Source organism: Pseudorca crassidens, chromosome 12, assembly GCF_039906515.1.
Source record: "Pseudorca crassidens isolate mPseCra1 chromosome 12, mPseCra1.hap1, whole genome shotgun sequence".
Classification (NCBI taxonomy): domain Eukaryota; kingdom Metazoa; phylum Chordata; class Mammalia; order Artiodactyla; family Delphinidae; genus Pseudorca; species Pseudorca crassidens.
The window spans coordinates 89,145,668-89,172,049 of record NC_090307.1 but is presented as its reverse complement, the minus strand read 5'-3'; the positions used below and the strand labels follow the sequence as shown (position 1 = coordinate 89,172,049).

Genomic DNA, 26,382 nt, shown 5'->3' with positions numbered 1-26,382 from the left:
CAAAGCTCACACTCCTATCATGCTATCTTTCACCAGCCTTGCAACACATCGCATAACTCTCTGTCCTCAGACATACATTCCAGCCCAATTCCTTCACCTTGACTTGGTAGCTAACACAGAACCCAATGTTCTTTGGGGGCCCAAATTGGGGGCCCAATTCGGGGGCCCAATTCCTTCACTTTGACTTGGTAACTAACACAGAACCCAATGTTCTTTGGGGGCCCAAATTGGGGGCCCAATTCCTTCACCTTGACTTGGTAACTAACACAGAACTCAATGTCCTACTCTTTGGGGGCCCCTACTCTTTGGGGGCCCTTGGCCAAGCCTCAGGAATACAGTGACACTTGGACTCCGTGAAACTCGAATCAAGCTTCCACTTCCCAGATATCAGCGATGCGTGTAGGCGTCCGCTGACGTTGATGAGCAGCTCAGACTTAGAGCAATAGTGCTTTAGTTTCCGGTAATCTCTATGAAGCCATGCTTCCTCCAACTTTCTGGAGCACGTGTGAGTTTCTTGTTCAGATGCCTTTGATCATTTTTGAATTCGATGCAGTATTTAGCAAGCTGTTAACACAAGCTCGCACTGTGCTTCCTTTCCCGTTAACTTTGAACTTAGCCACGCGACTTGCTTTGGCCAAGGCGGTGTTGGCGGAGGTGAGCGGAGCAGGTCCTGGAAATGTGCTTACGTGGCTGGGTTTGCCCTCTTGTGCTTCTGACATCGTTACGAGAAAAACATGCCGTGTAGTCAGGCGGCCCCAGAAGAATGAGAGTGTGGAGCAGGCCTGAACCCCATGTGGAGCCTGGAGCCAAGTTCTGTGGACCTTCTGAGCTCAGCTGACCCGCAGCCTGAAGCAGAGCATCGCCATCCGATCCACGGATCAGGGATGCTGAGAATAAACGCTCCGTATGGTACGCCGCTGGCTAACTGAGGCAGAGCCCTTCAGAGGCACCAGCCCAGCCGTAGGAAGTGTGGCAGACAAGCCTTATGAATATGGATAAGCCCTGCTCTGCCTCTTCATAAGCAAAGCCTTTGGAGCCTGGGAATCTGCTAGGTTTCACAGTAGCTACAGTGTACGTCCTTAAGATAAATGCTGTAGATAGATGATAAGAAAAGAAAAGAGAAAAGAAAAAAGAAAAGAGTTGATAGCCCTCCAGGCCTTTTGGTGCTGTGAAGGTCTTTAACAATGCACTTGCGAACTTACGGTTACCAGAGGGGAAGGTCGGAGGGAGGGATAGACTGGGAGTTTGGGATTGACATATACACACTGCTATGTTTAAAACACACAACCAACAAGGACCTTCTGTATAGCTCGGGGAACACTGCTCAATATTCTGTAATAACCTAAATGGGAAAAGAATTTGAAAAAGAATTGGTACAAGTATATGTATAACTGAATCACTCTGTTGTACACCCAAAACTAACACAGCATTGTTAATCTACTATACTCCAGTATAAAATAAAAATTAAACAAACAACAGCAAAAAACAATGCACCCGCTTAAAATATTCTGTTCCCTCCCAGAGACGTCATCATTTGAGACAATAGAATGTGGTGCTTAAAGGGCAGAGCCCGGAAATTAGGCAAGACTGAGAGTGAATTCTGTATCTGCCACTTACTTGCTCTTGCTGTTGGGCATTTCATTTAATCTCCCTAAACCTCAGTTTCCTCATTTGTTAAATGAGGCAATGATACCCACCCCCTCAGCTTGCGGAGGAGGGTAGATGTAAGTAAATAATACATAAAAGTCCTAGAACAGTGCCTAATACAACAGAAGTGCTTTGGTTCCCAGTCTGAAAAATAAGAAGAATGTCTGTGCTTTGGAAGCAAGTTTGATGATGAGGTAAATTACCATGGACACTTCAGTCTCCTGTATGAGTCTCTTTTCTTTAAACATCTCCCCAAAGGTCTTTGCTCAACATTTACTGAATAAATGTTAAGAGATAGAGAAGAGTGGGACAATGCCGTGAGCCCTCAGCCCAGCCCCAAGCTCTGTACTGGGATGTGCTCTATACAAGCACCCAGAAGACGATCCAGATACTTATAATACGGGGACCTGAGAAACCAGACTCTGGGAAAAAAAAAACCAGACATTAGCAAGAAGCTTGAATAAATGACACAGCCAAACCCAGGGCTTGCTCCAATGGGACAGTCCTTTCTAGAATGAGAGTTTGTGCTCTGATCTCAATCATCCACTTTCAAGACTGTGTGGGATAAAGAATGACCCCCGGGATGTCCACATCCTTAACTCTGGAACCTGGGAATGTTAACTTACATGGCAGAAGGGGCTTGGCGGGTGTGGTTAAGGGTGTGACACGAGGCGGTTGCCGTCATCATCCACATGGATGTGATTACAAAAGTCCTGATAAAGGAGAGAAAAGCAGAGAACTGGCTACAGTAGGACACGCACATGAGGATTTTTCAGAGGAGGCTGGAGGGAAGCAACAGATTGGAGTGATGCTGGAAGGGGCCACAAGCCGTGGAATGCTGGCAGCCTCTGGATTCGTATGGATATGTATATGGTTTTTAAATTTATTTATTTATTTATTTTCGGCTGCGTTGGGTCTTAGTTGCGGCACGTGGGATCTTTTGTTGCAGCATGCGGGCTTCTCTCTAGTTGTGGCACAAGGGCTTTTGTTTTTCTCTAGTTGTGGCTCATGGGCTTCAGAGCGCGTGGGCTCAGTAGTTGTGGCGCCGCGGCATGTGGGATCTTAGTTCCCCAACCAGGGATCGAACCCACGTCCCCTGTATTGGAAGGCAGATTCTTAACCACTGGACCCGCAGGGAAGCCCCAACCTTTGGATATTTGGAAAGGCAAGGGGACAGATTCTCCCCCTGAAGCTTCCAGAAGGCACATGCCCTGTGGACACCTTGCTTTTATACTTCTGACCTGCAGAAGTGAAAGAGAATGCATTTGCATTGTTCTGAGCCTCCGGGCTTGTGGTCACGTGTTAACAGCAGCAACAGGAAACTAATGCAAGGTCCTTAACAGGTACTTGTATGTGTGTGAGCTCTTAAGTTGGGCGGGGCCCAGCGTGCTCATCTGTAGGCCTGTTCTTCCATCCCTAGCCCTGGCTTCCAAACAACATCGGATGTCTTTTCACTTGAGCGGGTCCATGACATTCCCGTTCTTATGACTCTCAGAATTCTCTCCTTTTACAGGGTGACTATCTGGCAAGGTGCCTTTTGCTCTGCGGGTTCATGGCTTCTCTGAGCATTGATTGGCCAGTGGGAGTTTTGCATTCACACCCCACACTCCTGCATCTTCATAAAGTAGCTGCTCAGGTGTTCACCATCGCCTCCAAGATGAGTCGGCTCCCTGGTACATTGTGAAAGGCCCATTAAAGCAGCCATTGTTCTCTGAATCTTCTTTGTGCCCAAACTCCAAATGTGCAGAGACTTGCAAAAAAAAAAAAAAAAGTGAGGTTTTTTTTTTCCTTCATTTTTGCACTTTTTTTGGTCAACTTCTAAAGCACTCAGGTTATCTTTGTGTTTGACTAATTTCAGATTTTGAAAGCACGAGGAAAGGGCTCAAGGTACGACGCTTGCCTGATGGTTCACTGAAGAAACTGGTTTAACTTGACAGCACAAAAGGTTCATAGAAATGATAGCTCCCTCTTCTTTAGCACCGCTGTGAGAACATCCTGAAGGACATCTGAGAAAGATGTTGGGTACCCTTCCCTTTTGTCTCAGCAGTGAATTAAATTTAGTGCGAATGAAGATGTCAAAATGAGATCTGATTATTAATAGTGTCTGCAGGTTCCAGGAGTTTTTTTTTTAAAATGTCAGTTGTTCATTAAAAATGTCCAGTTTGATGAGAGACGGGATGGTGGAGATTGTCATGAGTTGTCACACCTAAAACATTTTCTGAGCTGCCCTAGCTTTCTGTAAATGATTCTTTATATCATTTTGGACCAAAATGTGCTTTTCAGAAACATCCGTCTAATGTGAAACTGTTAGAACCCTTTGTTGCAAGTGACTGTAAACCCAATCCAACTAGGTGAAACAGAAGAGAGATATTGGTCGACTTCCATAAGAAACAGTCTGCACATAGGTTTCAGGTATGGCTTGATCCAGGCGCTTAAACACTATTATCAGGATACTTGCCCTGTACCCACTGTGAAATTTAGCCAGGCCAGAATCACCCACCATGGCCTTTGGAGGGCAGGGTAAGAGAGCTGGACTAAAGAATTTCTATCAGTTACACATCTCTGTGCCATTTCAGACCTTCTCTGAAGGCCAGGTCTACCTGGTTCAGGGACATTGGGCTGTTTTTTTCAGCTGCTGTAGCACTAAACTCCCTAATGACACCAGGGAATTTGCTTTGGCACAAGAAAACAGTGCCTGACCTTAGGCCTGTGCTGTCCCGCCCTAGGGCTCTCTTGTTCACTCTGTAACGTGCAACATTTTCTGGACAAGTACACACACGCTACCCAGAAGCAAAGAGGAATTAGCATCCTGCAGGGCACACCTTTGACCAACAAAAGATTGAAACTAGTGGATAAACCCCTCCCCAGGTGGACGGATCTGAGAAGCAGCCATTAGTATGGTCTCCCAGAAAAGAGTCTGGCAGATTTGGGCAATTTCTCATGCTTGATATCAAACACTGGCCAACTCCTTCACGTGTGTTCATCAGTTTCCTTCCTTCCCTGCCCCTCTCCTTTTTTCCGGCGCTTCTGCCCCAAGGCTGGCACGCCCCTCGTGCATTCATAGCACATAACCTCTGCCTCGGGCTCTGCTTTCTGTTCCACACAGGTTGAGTGACTATTTATGATTTATTTGGAAGAAGTGGGTGCCTTTTCTTTCTTAGATGCCTTAAAGTGCCTCACACACCTAGGACATAGTGGAACTATGGGGAGGAAGATACACTTCAGTAAAACAGAATTACAGGTTTTATCCAGATTTACACAGTACTCAGACATAGAAACATGAGCATGGTTCGGAAGCTTCTAACACTTGTCCACTGATCATGCCGCATGGCTGTGAAAAGCATGAAGGCAAAGTACATAACACAGGAGATTCTTTCGTCCTGCCCAAAGAATATCTTGTTGCTTCTAGAACAGAACATAAAGGTGATTTAGAGGTGATTAGAGAGGTAACTCTGGTGTAGTGCAGTTAGATTAAAATATCTGTTCTGTTGTCACCAGTGGCAGGATTCTCTACTTTTTTATGGCTGAATAATATTCCATTGTATACATATAGTGCATTTTTTTAATCCATCAGTGGACATTTAGGTTGTTTCCCTATCTTGGCTATTGTGAATAAGTTTGCAATCGTTGCAGTGCAGGGGTGCAGATCTCTCTTCCAGATACTGATTTCATTTCCTTTGGATATATACCCAGAAATGGGATCACTGGATAGTAATGGTAGGTCTATTTTAAATTGCAGGGGTGGCGGGGGGGGGGACCTCCATTCTGTTTTCCATAATGGCTGCACCAACTTACATTCCTTCCAAGACATGAGACTGTGAAATGAGCTGGACAGAGAAACACAGACACTCTCTGGTATCATTTATATGTGGAATCTAAATAAAGAGAAGTTGAATTCATAGAAACAGAGAGTAGAATGGCAGTTACCAGTGTCTGGCGGTGGGGGAAATGGGGAGATGTTGGTCCAAGGGTGCACTCTTCTAGTTATAAGATGAATAAGTTCTGGGGATCTAGTATACAGCGTGGTGACTATAGTTAATAATTCTGTATTTTTTACCTGAAATTTACTAAGAGAGTAGATGTAAAGTGTTCTTTCAAAAAGAAGGGAACGGTGAGGTGATAGATGTGTTCTTTAGCTTGATTGTGATAATCATTTCACAATTATACATATGTTAGATCATCATATTCTGCACTTTAACTGTATTATCGTTTCATTTGTCAATTATGCTTCAATAAAGCTGAAAACACTTTTCATATTAAAAAATACCTGTACTGCCATTTTCCTTTTGACAATCCAGTTGTTATTCAGTCCAAGCATCTCTCTACAACACCATTGGGAGGTTTAAATGGGATAATGCCTTCAGATTCTCCCAGTACATACAGCACAGTCAAAAGGCGTTATTGTTACCAAATCTAGATTTCTGTGGTGGATTGTTTCTCATATTTACGATTGTATTAGGGTGATGCAGAGAAACAGAACCAATAGTATATATACAGGCGGGTCTCAGAGATACTGTGGATTTGGTTCCAGACCCCTGCCAATAAGCAAATAGCACAATAAAGTGAGTCACATGCATTTTTTGGTTTCCCGGTACCTATAAAAGTTACGTTTGCACCATACTGTGGTCTATTAAGTGTGCAATAGCATTATGTCTAAAATAACACTAAACATACCTTCATTCAAAAATACTTCATTATTAAAAATACTAACCATCATCTGGGCCTTCAGCAAGTCATAGTTGTAACATCAAAGATCACTGACCACGGATCACTGTAACAAGTATAATAATACTGAAAAAGTTTGAAATATTGAGAGAATGACCAAAATGGGGCCCAGAGACACAAAGTGAGCAAACGTTGTTGGAAAAAAGGGCATCGACAGACCTGCTTGATACAAGGTTGCCACAAACCTTCAATTTGCAAAAAAAAAACCCCACAGTATCTGCAAAGCACAATAAAGCAAAGCACAATGGAATGAGGTCTCTGCCTGTATATACTTTTTACTTTTACATATATATGTATATATAGACACACACATATATACATTATATATGTGTATATATATACATATACAATATATGCATTATATATGTATGTTTAATGTATGTATACATTATATATGTACGTATACAGAATTTTATATACACACACACACATATATATATATATATATGAAGAGATTTATTATAAAGAGCAGTTATGGCGTCTGGCAAGTCTGAAGTCTACAGAGTAGACTAGCAGACTGAGGACACAAACAGCTAATGTTTCAGTGTGAGTCCAAAGGCCGTCCTCTACGGAGCCAGGAAGAGCCACTGCTGCAGTGAAGTCCAAAGGCAGTGTGCAGTGTGTGCAGCAGAATTCTCTCTTGCTTGGCAGGGACCGTTCTTTCTGTTCTATTCGGGCCTTCAACTGATTAGATGAGGCCCACCACATCATGGAGAGCCATGTGCTTTAAATGTTAAAATCTCATTCAAATACATCCTTACAGAAACACCTAGGGTGATGTTTTAACCAGCGCTCTGGGCACCCCATAACCCAGTCAAGCTGATGTGTAAAATTAACCATTGCAACAGTGAAGAATCTTCTTTTCAAAACACCCGTCACCTGAAGAAAAGAGTAAACAGTCATATAAGAGATTTCAACAAAATATTGAAATTGTGGAAAGAAGCCTCTCAGGGGGTCACCGAATTAGCAGACCAGAGGTAGCTAACCACCTGCAGAGCGGCCTGGGGGATACGTTGATTAAGAGAGAGAGAGAGGCAGTGTGTGTGTGGCAGAGAGAGAATAAAAACGCTCAGGACTTGGTTCCAGTTATCTTGGAAATCAGTGTGAGGTGCTACTGAAAACAGGAAGGCAAGCTGAAACTCTGTGTAAGAAATACTTAACCCTCCCAGAGCCCCTCCTGCAGCCCTTGCTAGTGTCACCTGTCCACCAAGCTCCCACTGTGAGACAGAAGGGTTGCTGTCTGGACAGGGTGAGTGAGAAAGGCTCTGGCCCTGCTGAGAGGCTCTGTCCTGAGCAGGAGACTGTGCTAAAGAATTGCACACCCCATGGTGAGATGCCTCCCCGCGATGCCTTCCTTGCCTGAGCCCCAAATCACTGACACAGGGCAAGCAGTTTTATGACCAGCTTTATGATTTTACAATAAGCTTCACTGCATTGTTTCACTTTATAAAATATTTCAGCCAATGACCTTGTTCTGCAGATTAGGAAACAGACGTAAAGATCTGCCAACCAGTGATTTTCCCTGTACCCATAATTTGCATGTGAGGCACCGAACATCTTGAAGTGTGTTCTGAATCATGGAAGAGACATTGAACTTTGGTCCGTATCACTCACTATTCTAATTACATAAATGTTCGTGATCAATCCATGGGACAGTGTCCTGAGCCATAAACTTCAAGATGCAAGATAAATATTTTTATTACTTTTCAGTAACTTGATTTGTTTCAAGTTTCCAAGTTCTGCTAGGCTAGTTGCCAGAAACCTAATCTCCGTCACTGTGAAGCCCCACCTCCCCTTTTCTTCTTGGATTGTTTACGTCCTGGGAAGTCCCAGAATGTATTTCCAAAGCGTATGGAGACGGGGACATCTGAGTGCATATAATTTGTTCATGTGAGCATCTTCTGAGATGCCAGCTCTCCCATCTGGCTTTTACACATCGGTCCATGAAAATTCCCGTGCACACAAGCCACTGGGAAAAGCGTTTTACCCTCATCTGTATAGTAAAGCATCTTTTCAGGTCCCGAAGCTCTCTCGGCTACTTCCAAGCCACTCCTGGGCACACAAGCACTGTGTGCTTCTCTACAACTCAGGGCATGGTACGTGTCCAAGATGCTCTGGCAGCCTAGTGAAATCTCGGGCAATTCCTCTGTCCGGAGACTCGCCACATCCCTGGGAACTTGCCACAGGGAGCAAGTAATGGAATAGATTCTCTGTTCTCAGATCCCATCTTTCCTTAGCTTGAAGTCAAAGACTCTATGTGAAACCCGCCAACCCCACTTCTTCAATGATCATCTTCCCCTATTTTTAGCTTGAGAAAGCAAATTCAGGAAGTTAAAGGACCCTTGCTATTACTCACTGAGTATTCCCTCAAATCTTAACACTGGCTGTATTTTTCTTCTCTCTTCCAGTGTAGACTTTTGGAAATTAAAAGCCAGGGAAAGATTTTTCTCTCCTTTTGCTTTCTTCTCTACTTTTTATTCACACGTCTTGTCCCACACAATGGCATAATTGATCATGTGTATGTCTGTATTTTTCATCATCGAATATTATTAAAAATAATGTCTTTATAATCCTCAGTAATACCAGCTGGACTTTCTGGGTGGTTCTACTTGCATTTTTCCATGTCCTTCTATAGTAAGGAAAATTGGTGGCAGGATATGAGGAACCAGAAGTAAGGTTTATAAACCTGAGGCTGGAATTGAGATGCCCGAGAATAGGTTGTAGTGTGCTAGTCTGTTTCCTTTCATTAACCCTGCCCTTCTCTAGTTAAAGGATGCTCTTTAAAGGACGGATCAACCTCATTTGCTCGCGTGGATGTGATCTGACTGGCAATAAGAGGCATGTGTGGGCGGCTCCCTCTTTTTTATGAGGATCTGTGGCTGCTCTGTTAGTATTTGCTACGCTCAGGCAGGCTAATGGGGAGGAAATCGACAGATTTCTTCTCTTATTGCTCTACTGACCACATCAGAGCTATGTTCGGGAAATGGGAGAGGAAGTATCTTTACAGGGACCCATATCTCTTCTTACTGATGAGAATGGATTTGTTCAATGAATCATACAAAGAATGTGAATAGCACCAGTGGACATAAGTTTGTCCTTTAGTAATGTTCTTCCATCTCTCTTTTTAAAATTTTATTGACGTATAATTGAGTTTTACAATGTTGTGACTCAGTTATACATATATATGTACGTTCTTTTTTTTTTAAACATCTTTACTGGAGTGTAATTGCTTTACAATGGTGTGTTAGTTGCTGCTGTATAACAAAGTGAATCAGCTATACATATGCATATATCCCCATGTCCCCTCCGTCCTGCGTCTCCCTCCCACCCTCCCTATCGCACCCCTCTAGGTGGTCACAAAGCACCTAGCTGATCTCCCTGTGCTATGCGGCTGCTTCCCACTAGCTATCTAGTTTACGTTTGGTAGTGTATATATGTCCATGCCACTCTCTCACTTCGTCCCAGCTTACCCTTCCCCCTCCCCATGTCCTCAAGTCCATTCTCTATGTCTGCGTCTTTATTCCTGTCCTGCCCCTAGATTCTTCAGAATCTTTTTTTTTTTTCTAGAATCCATATGTATGTGTAAGCCTACGGTATTTGTTTTTCTCTTTCTGACTTACCTCACTCTGTATTACAGACTGTAGGTCCATCCACCTCACTACAAATAACTCAATTTTGTTTCTTTTATGGCTGAGTAATATCCCATTGTCTATATGTGCCACATCTTTATCCATTCATCTGTCGAAGGACACTTAGGTTGCTTCCATGTCCTGGCTACTGTAAATAGAGCTGCAGTGAACATTGGGGTTCATGTGTCTGTTTGAATTACGGTTTTCTCAGGGTATATGCCCAGTAGTGGGGTTGCTGGGTCGTATGGTAGTGCTATTTGTAGTTTTTCAAGGAACCTCCATACTGTTCTCCATAGTGGCTGTATCAATTCACATTCCCACCAACAGTGCAGGAGGGTTCCCTTTTCTCCACACCCTCTCCAGCATTTATTGTTTGTAGATTTTTTGATGATGGCCATTCTGACTGGTGTGAGATGATATCTCATTGTAGTTTTGATTTGCATTTCTCTAATGATTAGTGATGTTGAGCATCCTTTCATGTGTTTGTTGGCCATCGGTATATCTTCTTTGGAGAAATGTCTATTTAGGTCTTCTGCTCGTTTTTGGATTGGGTTGTTTTTTTGATATTGAGCTGCATGAGCTGCTTGTATATTTTGGAGATTAATCCTTTGTCAGTTGCTTCATTTGCAAATATTTTCTCCCATTCTGAGGGTTGTCCTTTGGTCTTGTTAATGGTTTCCTTTGCTGTGCAAAAGCTTTTGAGTTTCATTAGGTCCCATTTGTTTATTTTTGTTTTAATTTTCATTTCTCTAGGAGGTGGGTCAAAAAGGATCTTGCTGTGATTTATGTCATAGAATGTTCTGCCTATGTTTTCCTCTAAGAGGTTTATAGTGTCTGGCCTTACATTTAGGTCTTTAATCCATTTTGAGTTTATTTTTGTGCATGGTGTTAGGGAGTGTTCTAATTTCATCCTTTTCCATGTAGCTGTCCAGTTTTCCCAGCACCATTTATTGAAGAGACTTATCTTTTCTCCACTGTACATTCTTTCCTTCTTTATCAAAGATAAGGTGACCATATGTGTGTGGGCTTATCTCAGGGCTTTCTATCCTGTTCCATTGATACATGTATATTCTTTTGATTATAAACCCCATCCTATGTGACAGGCATGCTCTAATCATCTCAGCCTGCAGTACTTCCTCACCACCACAGGCTGTGCTGTGGACTCACATTACAGCGCTTTCTCCCCTATCTGCCCTAACCTCCTGGTTTTCTCACGTGGGCTTCTTCAAACCCATTCACTTTGTCTTTCTGATTCCCTGCAGCAAACCTTTTTGCCTTCTCCCTTGGAAGTGATACTTACTTTGATTTTACCCAGCTTCCCAGCCTCTGCTCAGGCCAGGAATCATTGCTCTGCAATGGCCTTATAATCATTCCTGAGCCCTTCTCCCAGCGATCTTCTCTCCCTCACCATCCTCCCTCTCCCAGTGATACAGGACCCCAGAGGGAACCAGGGAGCCCTGGAGTGGCTGGAGGGAACCCTGCGGTCCATGGGCTATCTTAATATTCAAGTCAAAACTAACCCTGAAGAGACCTCAAATTCCAACTTCATAGCCTGTGCCCCCAATTTTTACTGAGCATCTTCCTCTATTGCCTACCTGCTGTTGTAAAAGTATTGAATAAGTATCTCAAAAGTTGGTCCATCCAGGTGTGGGTAGGGGGAGAGAGACGGGGGACTGAATCGCAGTTCAGTAGCTCAGATTAAGACAAAACGTCTGGATGAACAAGAAGAAAGCAAGAGAATTGTAATTATTCCAGATCATTGTAAGGAAGAGCCAGGTGCAAAGACTACAGACAAGATGTAGCCCCCATTAGGAAAGCCTTGTGATTACCAGGGGGTAAGAGGTGGGGGAGGGATAAGTCGGAAGATTGAGATTGACATATACACACTACTATATATAAAATGGATAACTAATAAGGACCTACCATATAAGCACAGGGAACTCTACTCAATACTCTGTAATGCCCTGTATGGGAAGAGAATCTAAAAGAGAGTAGATATATGTATATGTATAACTGATTCACTTTGCTGTACACCTGAAACTAACACAACATTGTAAATCAACTATACTCCAATTAAAAAAAAAAAGAAAGAAAGAAAGAAAAAAGAAAGGCTCGTAAAGTGAAGTTGGGCTGTAATTACTTTAACTTACGAACTGTCTTTGGAAATGAACCCCAGGAAGATGAAACTTCATTATTTTACTTAATTTTCCAACAACGGACACATCTCTTAGCATGCCTTATACTAGAGACACAAAGTATTCAAATAACATAAAAGAAATCATGCAGGGATGTTTCTCCAGCCATTGACCGTTAGGGATTGTATACTTAACATTGGAGGGAGTTAGCCCAAACATCTGCAACTAGAATTTCGTCTGGCTTCTCTCTTTAGCCTAATGATTCTTTAACATTCAAGTCCATGAGAATCACTGTATTGCGTTGGATACATGAAAGCATCTACACTGTACTTTATGGACAGTTAAAGGAAAATTTTAAGAGGAATGAACTTTATGCTGTTTCTGCCTTTTGCTCTGACTCTGAGCCTTTCTCCTCTGGGGAAATGCAACTTCATTATACAGTAAATAGAGAGTCTGGCCCTACCAGACTAATGATGTCTGTTATGAAAATACATCTTTGCCGTGGGTTTACAAATCACTTCATTGAGGTCAACCAGTTAACAGACGGCCTGCTTTTATTCTCAATTTTAATCACAAGAATGATTTCTGAATGTATTATCGTATTTTAAATATGCAGATAAAATTCCCCTCCTGTATACACTCTGACGCCTTCTCCCCTCATCAGGAATGACCACTGTTTCAATTGTGTATCCTTCTTGACCTTTTCCTAGACTTTCATATACACATTCATGCACATGTAACACATACACATTCCTCCACATCTCATACGTACACATTCTTGCACAGGTGAAACCTATATTGAATTTTTGAATTTTATTTCAACATAAAAGGTGTCATTCTGAAACTATTGTCCTGCAACTTCCTTTCTCTTTAACCAGCAAAATTTCTAGAGATCAGCCCACGTCTCTACACCTAGAACCAGCTATTCCCGTTAACTATCACATAGTTATGTTAACCAGAATAATGTAGGTTATAATACAGTAACAAACGTTCCTTGAAATCTCAGGGTCCTAGCACAACAAAAATGTATTTCTCACTCATGTAGAGTTACCGTCAGGTTGGCAAGGAGCTTTTTCATTTGGTGACTCAGGGATCCAGGCTTTTTCCATTTCGTGACGCTCCCACCTCAATGCATGGTTTCCAAGAATACCATGGAATGGAAAGAGAGGGGTGAAGGAAACACATGGACTGTATTTGCTCCCTTTTCATTTTGAAATAGGTTTAGGCTTAAGAATATGTTGCAAAAATAATGGAAAGAGTTCCCATAGTCCCTTTACTGAACTTCCCTAAATGTTAACGTGTTATGTAACCACAGTGCAATGATCAAAACCAGGAAATAAACATTGATATGGAACTCTGTGACTAAATACAGACCTATTTGAATTCCACCCATTAATGTCCTTTTCTGGCATGACTGAGCTAGCCCAGGGCTGCACACTTTTACTCTGGGGTAATTCCTTATACTGTCTTAGTTTTTCATGACCTTGCCATTTTTAATGAATATTGGCCAATTATTTTATAAAATGTGCCTCAGTTGGGGTTTGGTTAATGTTTCCTTGTGATTAAATTCAGGATGTCCTTTTTTGGCTTGAACACCATGGAAATTATGCTGTGCCTTTCTTGGTGTGTTGTATTGGCAGGTGGATGATGTCATCATATCCTGTTACAGGTGAGGTTAGCTTGGGGCGTTTGGTTAGGATAGCATCTGCCAGATTTATCAACTGTAACGTTTCCGTTTTCCCCTATGTATTAAATAACTGTAGAGATACTTTGAGACTATGTAAATATCCTATTCATTGTCACACTTTGCCCACAAATTGTAGCATCTTTGGATAATTCTACTCCGAAACGATCATCACCGTGGTGTTTGCCCCTGCTGGTTTTCTGTTTCCATCATTGCGTCTATATTTATTCATTGCAGTTCATTGATGTGTCCCATTAGGTGTTTATAGCAGCTGTGGACCCGTGGGTATTTGTTTCATTCTATGGGATATAATCCATCACTCTCATGATTTCGTTTCTGGCTCAAATGATCCCAGATGTGTCCATTCAGAAGCTTCCAGTTGGTCCTGTGTCTTTGGGGGATGTCACCATCCTTTTTTTTGGAGCACTTTTTAAATGTCCCGCCATCATAAGAGTTCCCAGGCTCACCTGGTACTTTTCATGTCACAGACTGGAATCTGCCATTTCTCCAAGGATCCCTGATTCCTTTTATTGGAGACGTTATTTAGGCTCCACGATCTGGGTCTTAGGGGCATACACTTGCTCTTCACCGCTTTTGAACAGACACAATGCATCGTCCCCTGCTCTCATTCCCAGTTGCCAGCTCTCCATCACATGCTCCCAGCCTAAGAATCAGGGAGACAGAAATCTTATGTTTCTGGTACCCAGAAGAGGATGCAATGTGATGAGCACAAAGCATCTTTGCCACTACAGTAGCACTCAGTGTGCTGAGCCCTCGGTAGTTTATTTACCCATGTCCTGTTTTTCCAACTTTTCACTCTTAAAAATAGCCCCACGATGTACTCCTTCAAGCCTGTCTCCTTGGTCACATTCCCAGTAGATTATCCATGTTCCTTGTAACTAAAATATATCTCAGCTGATCTATAAGAAGATCAGGACAGCTTCAAATATGGCCATGGTGATGTTTTCTGAATTTTAGTTGCCACCACAAGTGAAACACCATGGCCCACATATATTTTGGGTTCTGCACTCTTTCTGCGTCTGTCATCAGCTGGTTTCCCTGTATAACGATCTCAAGTGGATTGTAGCAAGCTGGTATGTCTGAAACTCTGATTCTAGTTACCTTATTTTTAGTTTGATTTTTTTTCCCTAATGAACCCAAAACTAGAGAAACCTTCTCTCCATAATTAGACTCAGGGGTTGGTGGCCACAGCCTTCTATAAACTGTTCATTTAAAAAAAAAAAAAAACACCTCTCTTGTTAGCAAGAAGAAAATCAGAGACTTCCATAACATGTTTTTTAAAAGCACCCATCTGAATAAATAGAATATGAAACTGTGAGATGTGGTTAGTAAAAAGTTACATCATTTCTACCACAAACTATGGCTAAAGAAAAATCTAGATTAGCAGTCTCTCTGACAAGCAGATTCTGATGGATAAACTGCAGAAGCAGAAGGAAGAATACTGCTGGTGTAGGAAGAGAAGACTGAGGTGGACTGAAATTATATTTTTAGAATGATGGAAGGAGAAAGTAGGTTCTTTTCACATCTATATTTTAGGCAACTTGATTTAAATATAAAAGTATCAAAATAGGAACTTACTTGAGAAAATAAAGGTGAAAATGAATTTCAATCATTTCCCTTTTACGATGACATATTTTTCTCTAGTTATGTCATCGATCAATAGTAGTGACCTGGGGTTGGTTTCCCAGTTCTTGGAATCAGAATGGTACCTTCTGTCTGGTTTACTGTTGACCTGTTGTTGCATTATGGTCCCGATCTGAGATTTAAACGGGTCCCTCCTGCACAAAGGACAACGTCACCACTTAAGGATACTGTCTTAGTGGCATGAAGGTAATATAATTGCTTTTAAACATAATTTGTTGAGGTGACATTCAAATAACATAAAATTAACCATTTCAGTGAACAATTCGGTTGCAGTCACAAAGTTAGGCAGCCACCCCTTCTGTCGAGTTCCAGAACATTTCTGTCATCCCAAAGGGAAACCCCGTACCCATGAAATAATTCCTCCCACTCCGTTCGCCCTGCCCCTGGCAACCACCAATCTGCCTGCTGCTGTTTCTGTGGATTTGTCTGTTCTGGTCGTTTCATATAAGTGGAATCATACAATATGTGACCTTCCATGTCCGACTCCCTTCACTTGGGATAATGTTTTTGAGGTCCATCCATTTGGTAGCATGTGTCAGCACTTCATCCCTTTGTTATGGCTGAATCAGATTCCTTTGTAGGGACGGACCCTATCTTGCTAATCCATTCGTCGGTTGATGGGCTTTGCGGGAGTTTCCCACCTTCTGGCTGGCCTCACAAGTGAGAAAAGCACCACCAGCCCTGTGCTTCAGTTTAGATACTTGACCTTTCATAGCATGTGCTTTGGGGCCGTAGCATCCAACAGATTTTCAGGACCTGAAATGCTTCTGAAGCCTAGTGGGTACAACCACTATCTCAGTAACTTAGCCATGCAAGAAATGTAAATGTATGTAATTCTCTAATTCTCAACTTGATTTTCATTTTCTCCTGCATTCCACTTATATCTCGGGTGATCCAAAGTCTGAACTCACACTTTCTCCAGGATCCGGTACAAATTCCATGGACTTTCTTATTGCCGCGTCATGCGTTGGGTTCAAGAGAAGGTCACTGAACTTCCGGGTCAGTCCTTCTTGCCACCTGGGGTCGTGGGTCAACCCAGATGATACTGGGTCTTCGTTGGGACCACTGGCTTCTGCAGACACGCCAGCTTTCCGAGCCACGACTGTGCCCTTTCTACTCCCTGTGCCACTGGGAGATGTAGCAGGGTCCGTGTCTGTCTCAACCCCTATTTTCATGCAGATTATTTTTTTTTAATTTCTATTTTGCATTGGAGTAGAGTTAATGAACAATGTTCTGTTCGTTTCGGGTGTACAGCAAAGTGATTCAGTTATATATATACATGTAGCTATTTTTTTTTCAAATTCTTTTCCATTTAGGTTATTACAGAATATTGAGTAGAGTTCCCTGTGCTGTACAGTAGGTCCCTGTTGGTTCTCTCTTTTATATATAGTACTGCGTATATGTCAATCCCAAACTCCTAATTTTTCCCTCCCTCCCCCACCCCCACCCCCCCGCCTTTCCCCTTTGATGACCATAAGTTTGTTTTCTGAGTATGTGAGTCTGTTCATGCAGATTCTTTTTATACTTCAGCTGCTGTCTTCAGGGGCTACCCCTTGTCAGCTCCCAGTTTATGCTCTGGGATGGAATTGGGGGGAGGGTTCTGTTCCCTCTGCCCTCGTATTCCCAACCTTACCTGAAGGTGACGTTATTCCTTCTGGAATTCAGCCCAGGATGGAGTCGGGTTCCAGCTGCCCTCTCAGGAACCCTTGGCTTTTTCTTCACTCTTATTTCTGGGTTAGGGATATCACGGCTATGACTCTGTCTTAGGTTGGGTGTTCTAGGAGTGGGATGAAGTTTCTCGTCTAAGTGATTAATTGAGGGAACGTTCTCAGGAGAAACCTATAAGGAGAGAAGGAAGGGAACCAGATAGCTGAGTGAGAAGCCAGGCAAAGGTTCAGGGAAGCCCATGCTCAGCCTGACCCCATGGAGAGCTCTAGGGTGTGAATGCATCACTGACGTGAGCCCCCTTCAAGCCAAGAAGACGGTCTTTTGTCTTCCCGATCAGTCCAACTTGGGCAGTGGTTTGGGTTGGTTTTCGAGAAGAGCAGAACCTTCCAGATAATACCAGGGGAGGCAGGTCCCATTGGCCAAAGGCAGTTCTCAGGGATTCCTGAGCTGTGAGCTGTTAGCATCCAACCACCAGAGCAGATTCAGGGTTGGGATAGGGGTTTCATGGTCCCGTTTATCTAGACATACAAGATAATTGGATACATCTGAGCGCTACACTCCGCCGCTGGGCATCGAGGAGTTCCTCTCCGTTCTCAGTGAGTTGACAATCTAGATTAGCCACAGTATTCCAAATTTTGCAAAACAGATGCCTCTGCATCCACAGAATTGAGGTTCACACCACTGGGAAGTCCGTACATATCCACCAGCAGCCTTAGCGTGAGCCCGTCTCAGCCGTCTTCTGAAGGTCCACAGCGGAGTAGGGAGTTGGACTTGGTAAAAGACCTAAGGAAATGGCCGTTGGTTGTAAAAAGTCAATCATTTGATATTCATGTTTTGTTGTTTGTTTTGGAAAAAACAAACACTGTATTATGACTCCACTGTAAACACAATTATGTTGGTTTAAATTATATCGGCAGTGATACACCGACTTTGTGTGTTGCCAGGGTCAGTGTGTGTGTCGTAGAAATGACTGCCATTATATAGCACCTGTCTTGAACGCCTTTCATGACTTACCTCCTTACAAATTAGAGGGATGATGAGGGTGTTAAAAGAACTCAACAAGGTGGCACTCACAGTTTGTATCCCGAATATACTCTGTGTGTTTCACTTCCTCTTCTCTCTATACAGCTACATTGTTAGCCTTAATTAGAACATTAAATACTATAGTTTCCCTTTAGGAAGCCAGCAGGGTTTTCTTTGCTATAAAATGAGTACTTCAGTTCCCCTCCTGCTAATGGATAGAGGATAATTAACATTGTCTTGAGGCTAATTTTCATTTATGCTCTGCCATCCCTCATAAGCCGCACGTTATTCTCTAGAATAGTCAGCTTGTCACTTTTATTAGCCCAGTTTGCACTTTAACACCTAGAAAATTAATTCAGGCTACATTAACGTACTCGACTTCAGATCCAACGGAATTACCTGACTCTGTCCTTTATGAAGTCCTGTCATTTAGAAGGGAATGCACGCAGCTCCTTAAAAAAATAAAATGAGATCATCATAGGATACTTGTACTGCTATCGATTTTCCAAGTCGTGTGACAGAGCCGTGGAGAAGGGTGGACAGAAGATTTTTTGCACGATTTCTCAGTTTTCACTCATGAGACCAAAAGCTCCACCTTTAGAGATGGTGGGTTTCCCATTGACTTAACACCCTTAAAGTATTGGCTCTGATTCATTATTTAATCTCTTGCTAAAAGATTTCCTAGGTTTTGGGCTTTTCTACCAAAAACAAACAAAAAAAATCAAATATTAAAGATTGTACCCGTTAGGGAATTCTCAGACTGTTTTTTCAAACAGCATGAAGTGTGGTTACCATTTCTACTCCAGGTTTGCAGTTTTAGCAATGATGTTTCGCAAGCTGCTGGAACTCTTGGGCAGTTCTCTCCTAAAGGAGTACAAAGTCCTCATTCCTAAAATTTCGTTAAGAAGCAAAGGAAATGGAAAAAAGAATCCTTTGCCGTAACATTTATTATTTTGCCAAGGTCCATTAGAGTTACTTACTTAATGTGCTATTGGCTTCGCCGAGTTTTAGGTACTGACCATTAATCTGCGAGAGAAAATCCTATTTCCCTAAGTGTCTTTCTTACACACTAATTAGATGATAGTAACGTCTCCTTTTGAATCAAAAGCTGCAGACTGGTGTCCCGTGAGTCAGATATGCTGGGCTTGGGCTACCTTTTTTTATGACTTTATATTTTTAGAGCAGTTCTAGGTTCACAGCAAAATTGAGGGGAAGGTACAGAGATTTCCCTTTCACCCCCTGCTCCCACATAGGCATGACCCCCTTGTCAACATTCTCCACCAAAGTGGTACATGTGTTAGAAGTGATGAACCTACACTGACATCCATTATCACCGGAAGTCCATAATTTACGTGAGGGTCCACTTGTATGTTGTACACCCTATGGATTTGGACAAACGTGTAATGAAATGTATCCATTATAATGGTCTCATATGGAGTATTTCCACTTCCCTCAGCCTCCTCTGTGCCCCCTATTCATCCCCCCACCCTGCCCCTGGCAAACACTGATCTTTCTATTGTCTCCACAGTTTTGCCTTTTCCATGTCATAAGTTGGAATTGGGCAGTAGGCAGCCTTTTCAGATAGCTTCTTTCACTTAAGAATGTGCATTTAAGGTTCCTCCTTGTCTCTTCATGGCTTGATAGCTCATTTCTTTATAGCCCTAAAGAATACTTAATTATTAACCACAACCCAATCAAAAAATGGGTGGAAGATCGAAATAGACATTTCTCCAAAGAAGATATACAGATGGCCAAAAAGCACATGAAAAGATGCTCAACATCACTGATCATTAGAGAAATGCAAATCAAAACTACAGTGAGGTATCACCTCACACCGAATGGCCATCATCAAAAAATCTACAAACAGTAACCACAGCTTATCTATCCATTCAGCTATTGAAGGGCATTTTGATTACTCACAGAGCTTTTTTCTAAAAGAAAACGAAATTAAATTTCACTGCTAAGTTTAACATCGGCAAATTTTATGTCAGTTCTGGATGTCTGAGTTCTCTTGTAAAACTCAGAAGTGCAGGTGAGAACTCTGCTCGGTCACAGCCAGCTGAGCTTGTCCGATTCAGACACTGCTTTTCCAGCTGACCTCAGGACCCACCCAGTCCCCTCCATTTTTGGCCCCATCTAGGCACTTGTGGGAGACCTCTGATCTAAATAGCAACAACAACAAAGTGATGTCTAAATAAATATTGTCGAGGGCTCCCCTGGTGGCGCAGTGGTTGAGAGTCCACCTGCCGATGCAGGGAACACGGGTTCGTGCCCCGGTCCGGGAAGATCCCACATGCCGCGGAGCAGCTGGGCCCGTGAGCCATGGCCGCTGAGCCTGTGCGTCCGGAGCCTGTGCTCCACAACGGGAGAGGCCACAACAGTGAGAGGCCCACATACAGCCAAAAAAAAAAAAAAAAAAAAAAAAAGGCAAAAAAATAAATAAATAAATAAATAAATAAATATTGTCCCAAATTGAGCAAGTTGTTGATGCCCGTGACGCTTGTCCTGCCTTCTGCTCATTTCTCTGCATTTCTTTTACCCTCAGGACCATCCAGGGCTGGCTATTAAGACTACATAGTAGATTTCTTTGAAGGAAGGAAAGCATGATTCTTTCTAAAGCCAAATTCTCTTTATTCCTCCCGGACCCAAAGTCCACAGAAGCCCTTCGTGCCACAGGTGACTTTTTCAAACAGCGGTAGTTCTCCTGTTTCCTAAGGAGGAATCAAAACGCAGTTAAATGGTCACTTGACCCTAGAAAGTTGAGAGTGTTGTGCCCTCTCATCTCAAGCCAAGAGTGGCTGGGACCCAGCTGAAAGACTGGGGTTAGGATGGAGTCTTAGAGTGTGTGGTCTGGAATGAAATCATTATTGCTCTCTTCCGTACTAATCCCTTCCCTTCTTTGAAGAATTCCTCCCCAGGTATTTCATTGACCTTCTCTAGCCACCCGGCAGTAACATAGCATCACCCAGGGGCGTTCGGGGCCGTGTGTGTGTGTGGTTGCTGTCGTTGAGTCATTCCCAGGAATGACAGTCCCTGAATTCCCCTTCCCCAACTCTGAGTTCATCGTTCATTTGACGTCCACCACTGTGATACGAAGTTTGCTGCTGTGCTGAACTCATAGAGGCCTCAAGGAAATGTGCTGTGAAAGCTTGCATTGCCCTTGAGGGCTTGCAGGGGTTGGGTTGGTATGTAAAGGAGAGAGTAATTAAGACTCAAGCTGATTTATGTCACTCGGTGTGACAATCTCTAGTCCATCCCCGTTGCTGCAAATGGCCTTATTTCGTTCTTTTTTATGGCTGAGTAGTATTCCACTGTATACATGTGCCACAACTTCTTTATCCATTCATCTGTCGATGGACACTTAGGTTGCTTCCATGTCTTGGCTATTGTGAACAGTGCTGCAGTGAACATTGGGAAGCATGTATTTTTTCTACTTATGGTTTTCTCAGGGTATATGCCCAGGAGTGGGATTGTTGGGTCATATGGTAGCACTATTTTTAGTTTTTTAAGGAACCTCCATACTGTTCTCCATAGTGGTTTACCAACTTACATTCAAGTCAGACAGAGAAAGACAAATATCATATGATGTCACTCATATGTGGAATCTAATTTTTTTTAAAATGATACAGATTAGCTTACTTACAAAACAGAAACAGACTTACAGTCATAGAAAACACACTTATGGTTACCAAAGGGGAAAGGTTGGGGGAGAAATAAATCAGGAGCTTGGGATGAACACACACACACTATTATATATAAGGTAGATAACCAACAAGGACCTACTGTCTAGCACAAGGAACTCTACTCAATATTCTGTGGTAACCTATATGAGAAAAGGATCTAAAAACGAATGAATATGTATACATGTATAACTGAATCACTTTGCTGTACACCTGACACTAACACAACATTGTAAATCAACTACACCTCAATAAAGTTAAAAAAAAAAAAAGAAAACAGACTCAAGCTAGCCTAGGACCATGTCTGTCTTGAGGAGGACCTATTGTTGGGACCACCTGTTCCTGAGTTCTCTGATCTCTACCCCTGGCTTGGATTCACTCGTTGCAAAAGGCAGAGGGTCGACCAGAAAGCTGATACTCAACTAAGGCCTGGACATTTGTCTCTACAGAGAGATGGGAGTTTTCAAAGATGATATGAGGAGAGGGGGGTTCTTACTCCTGTGAAATCATTCTCGGTATCCGCATGTACCAAGCTTTATCATCCGTATACACTTGAGCAGCCCTGGGGGGGATTGAGAGGCGTTTCAGAGCATCTATGGGGGTCCCTGAAAAAGTAGTATATTTCTTATGAGGATATGATTATGATAGGAAAAACACAATACAAGCAATTAAGAAAAACGTTAGATACTAAATTTGTTTATAAATTCCAAATACAACCTTTTAAATTTCTTAATGAGAAACTTTACCTGGCATGCCTGAGCATAACTTTTAAATATCTGGTTTTATTCTTGAAATGGCCGCATCAAATCTTTTTCTTAATGAATCTTTCAATTTCTTGATAGCATTGATGAGCAGTTGATAAAAAATTTTTAATCATTTTTTACAAGCATTCAAAATTGTACAGCAGTTGAAGCTACCTCTTCTTTTTTCCCTTGACAAATTTAATGTTGAAATGTTTTGTGATAATATGAGTAGATCGCTAATCAAATGAACTTTTTTTATATCAAATATTTCAAAGAGGGCTTCCCTGGTGGTGCAGTGGTTGAGAGTCTGCCTGCCGATGCAGGGGACACGGGTTCGTGCCCCGGTCCGCGAAGATCCCACATGCCGTGGAGCGGCTGGGCCCGTGAGCCATGGCCACTGAGCCTGCGCGTCTGGAGCCTGTGCTCCGCAGCGGGAGAGGCCACGGCGGTGGGAGGCCCGCGTACCGCAAAAAAAAAAATATATATATATTTCAAAGTAATGATGAAACTCTAATCTGACAGAGATACCGCTAAGTCTGGTGGTTGAGAAGAATAAATTTCTTTTTTTTAAAGAGACTCACAGGCACACAAGTCCAAATCCCTCTAGCCAGAAAAATAAAGGGAGAAAGGCAGGCTTGTTTCTACAGTTTCTGTTTATACACAGCCACCTGTTTCTCTCGCATTTGTATTTCAAGACCCTGAAGTTCACCTTTTTATTACTGAGCACCTTCTGTGCTGCTTTCTTCGTGCTGGCTTTGGAAGCCCAGCCTTTGGTCCAAACTTGCGTCTCCCCCTTAAGACTGCGTGCTTGCATTTCGGTCCTGCCGTGAACTCCTAGGCAGCGGCACGCTAACAAACACTGTCGTCAGTCAGGGAGGGTACCTGGCAATGACACGTTGGGACTCATTCAAGTGAACAGCAATGGTTTTGATTTTGCATAATGAGCCGTGATCTCCCCGGAGCACTTTGCATAATGTAAGAACAATAAATCATGTTGGCCTTGTCAGTAATTCTTGGGGCTGTGCATTAGGTAAACAAATTGTGTGTCATTATCCTTAAATAGTTTGCAGGAAACCAGGGGACAGCGATCGTGTTATTGTACTTCTTAAACAATGAGCGCTTAGTGATGGTTGAAAAACTCTCCGTGTAAGTCGGTTGTGATTCATCTCTGATTCCCCACTTTGTCCGGCGCTGAAAGGAGTCGCAAACAGCCCCCTCTGTGGAGTGGCCTCGTGCCTGGCACTGATATCTGTATCGCACTCCTGCACGACTTTATCTGAGAAACAGATTTTGATAGCTTGCTAGGATTTAGGTCGGTCGTTAATTCCGCACCAACAGCAAATTGTACTGCTATTGACAAAAGCAAAGACACAAATAACTGGCAGATTCCATAAATCCCTGCCTTGTAAGTAGCTCTCTTTTCAAGATTTATCGTCAGTGTCCTTGAAACCTATCTCAAAAAAAAATTTTTTTTTGCACACTCCCCGCAGATTGACACTATGGTTTTCAGAGTTGCCAATGACTCAGTTCCCATCAAAGCTGCTATTCAACGAAATGGTGCCTTGGGTAGCAAACATTTTATCTTTGAGTAACAATATAAAGAGAAAGTTTGCATGCAAGAATGATCAGGGAGTTATGTAGATATTCTTTTCCTAAATGGACAGAGTCTGAAAGACCCGTTTAGGCTCCACACCCTTGTAGACGTTACTCCTTTGGGGGCAGGAAAGTTCCCTGATCTCAAGAATAGTTTTAGTGACTCACAGGGGATGTGGGACCTGGAAGCGATCTGAAAACGACTGCAGAATGAAAAAAGATGGAACACGGATCCCTCTGACCTTCATCTTTGTGTCCTCCCATCCCCTGGGGTGCGGTATTTGAGCTGCCCTGGGTCCCTCTTGAACCATTTGTTTTGGTAACTCAACTCTACAAGGAGTTTGCATTTTCTGAGCACGTGTTTTGCGTTTTTAGCATCTTTTCAAAGCTGGAAAGTGGCACAGAAATAGACCGATACTAAATATGAATAAACACGTTATTGTTTAGATCACAGCAGGCTTGCCCCAGTTTTAGTCACGCAAGTACAACCTGCGTGGCAGTTCTGTGTTCCTGCTTCTGCTAACAGCTCCGTGCTCTTCTTCGAACAGACTCAACTTTTCCTTTAATAAATATGGTTTAAACGACACTTTATATCGCTTTTATTGCTATGATTGCTTACAAAAGTGTAAGTGTAAAAATAACAGCATTATAAAGCAAACGATCCCAGTGCATCTCCTTGCCAGGAAAAGGCTTCTTTCTCTTTGTTAAAAAGAAAAAAAGGTGGAGGTGTTGGCAGTGTTTGAAGGATGATCAAATCGCATCAGCATCAAACCCTGTAACGTCCTCAGAACCGTTGGTGGAGGAATAAAGTGGGGACCCTGCGTGTCACTAACTGAAACCTCCCCCAGGGCCATCCTCTGAGAAGTTCCAGACCCAGGTATTCCACTGCAGGGGCATCTTTTGTTGGAGCAGACTCTGTCCTGTTTTCTTTTTTTTCTTTTTTAATTTTTATTTTATACTGGCGTATAGTTGATTAATAATGTCGTGTTAGTTTCAGGTGTACAGCAAAGTGATTCAGTTATACATATACATGTATCTATTCGTTTTCAAATTCTTTTCCCATTCAGGTTGTTACAGAATATTGAGCAGAGTTCCCTGTGCTCTACAGTTTGATCCTTGTTGTTTTTCTACTTTATATATAGTAGTCTGTGTATGTCAGTCCCAAACTCCCAATTTATCCCTTTCTCCCACCTTTCCCCTTTAGTAACGATGTTTGTTTTCTAAGTCTGTGAGTCTGTTTCTGTTTTGTAGGTAAGTTCATTTGTATCTTTTTTTAGATTCCGCATGTTATATCATAGGATATTTGTCTTTCTCTGTCTGACTTACTTCACTTAGTATGGTAATCTCCAGGTCCGTCCATGTTGCTGCAAATGGCATTATTTCATTCTTTTTATGGCTGAGTAATATTCCATTGTATATATGTACCACATCTCCTTTATCATTCATCCATCGATGGACATTGACAGATACTTCCATGCATACAGTGCTTCCATGTCTTGACCATTGTAAACAGTGCTGCAGTGAACATTGGGGTGCATGTATCCTTTCAAACCATGGTTTTTTCTGGATATATTCCCAGGAATGAGATTGCTGGATCCTATGGTAGCTCTGTTTTTAGTTTCTTAAGGAACCTCCATACTGCTCTCCATAGTGGTTGTACTTATAAAAATGAACTTTTTTTTACAAAACAGAAACAGACTCACAGATCTTGAAATCCAACTTATGGTTACCAAAGGGGAAATGCGGGGAGAAGTGATAAATTAGGAGATGGGGAGTAACATATACATGCTACTATATATAAAATTGATAACTAACAAGGACCTACTGTTCTCCACAGTGGCTGTACCAATTCCCACCAACAGTGCAGGAGGGTTCCCTTTTCTCCACACCCTCTCCAGCATTTATTGTTTGTAGACTTTTTGGTGATGGCCATTCTGACTGGTGTGAGGTGATACCTCATTGTAGTTTTCTGTCCTGTTTTCTATAAGCTTGAAGAGCCCGCAATGTTGAGTAAAAGTGTTCCCGTAGGGGGAGAGGCAGGGGGAACAAAGTAGCCACCATTCTTTTTAACATTCATGCCCAGCTCCCCATTTTTAGGGGAAAGCTGGTCCTTTAAAGTTCATCCTCTCTATTCCACAGCGATGGGACGCACAGCAAAGAGAATGTGTCTTCTTTACCATGGCAAGTACA

The 26,382-nt window shown here is 42.5% G+C and overlaps 1 protein-coding gene across 2 annotated transcripts in view; it reads left to right on the top strand.

Moving 5' to 3' along the window:
• Positions 1–26,382, top strand: part of TMEM132D (transmembrane protein 132D) — a 639,752-nt gene that overhangs the window by 468,776 nt on the left and 144,594 nt on the right. The window lies entirely within an intron of this gene.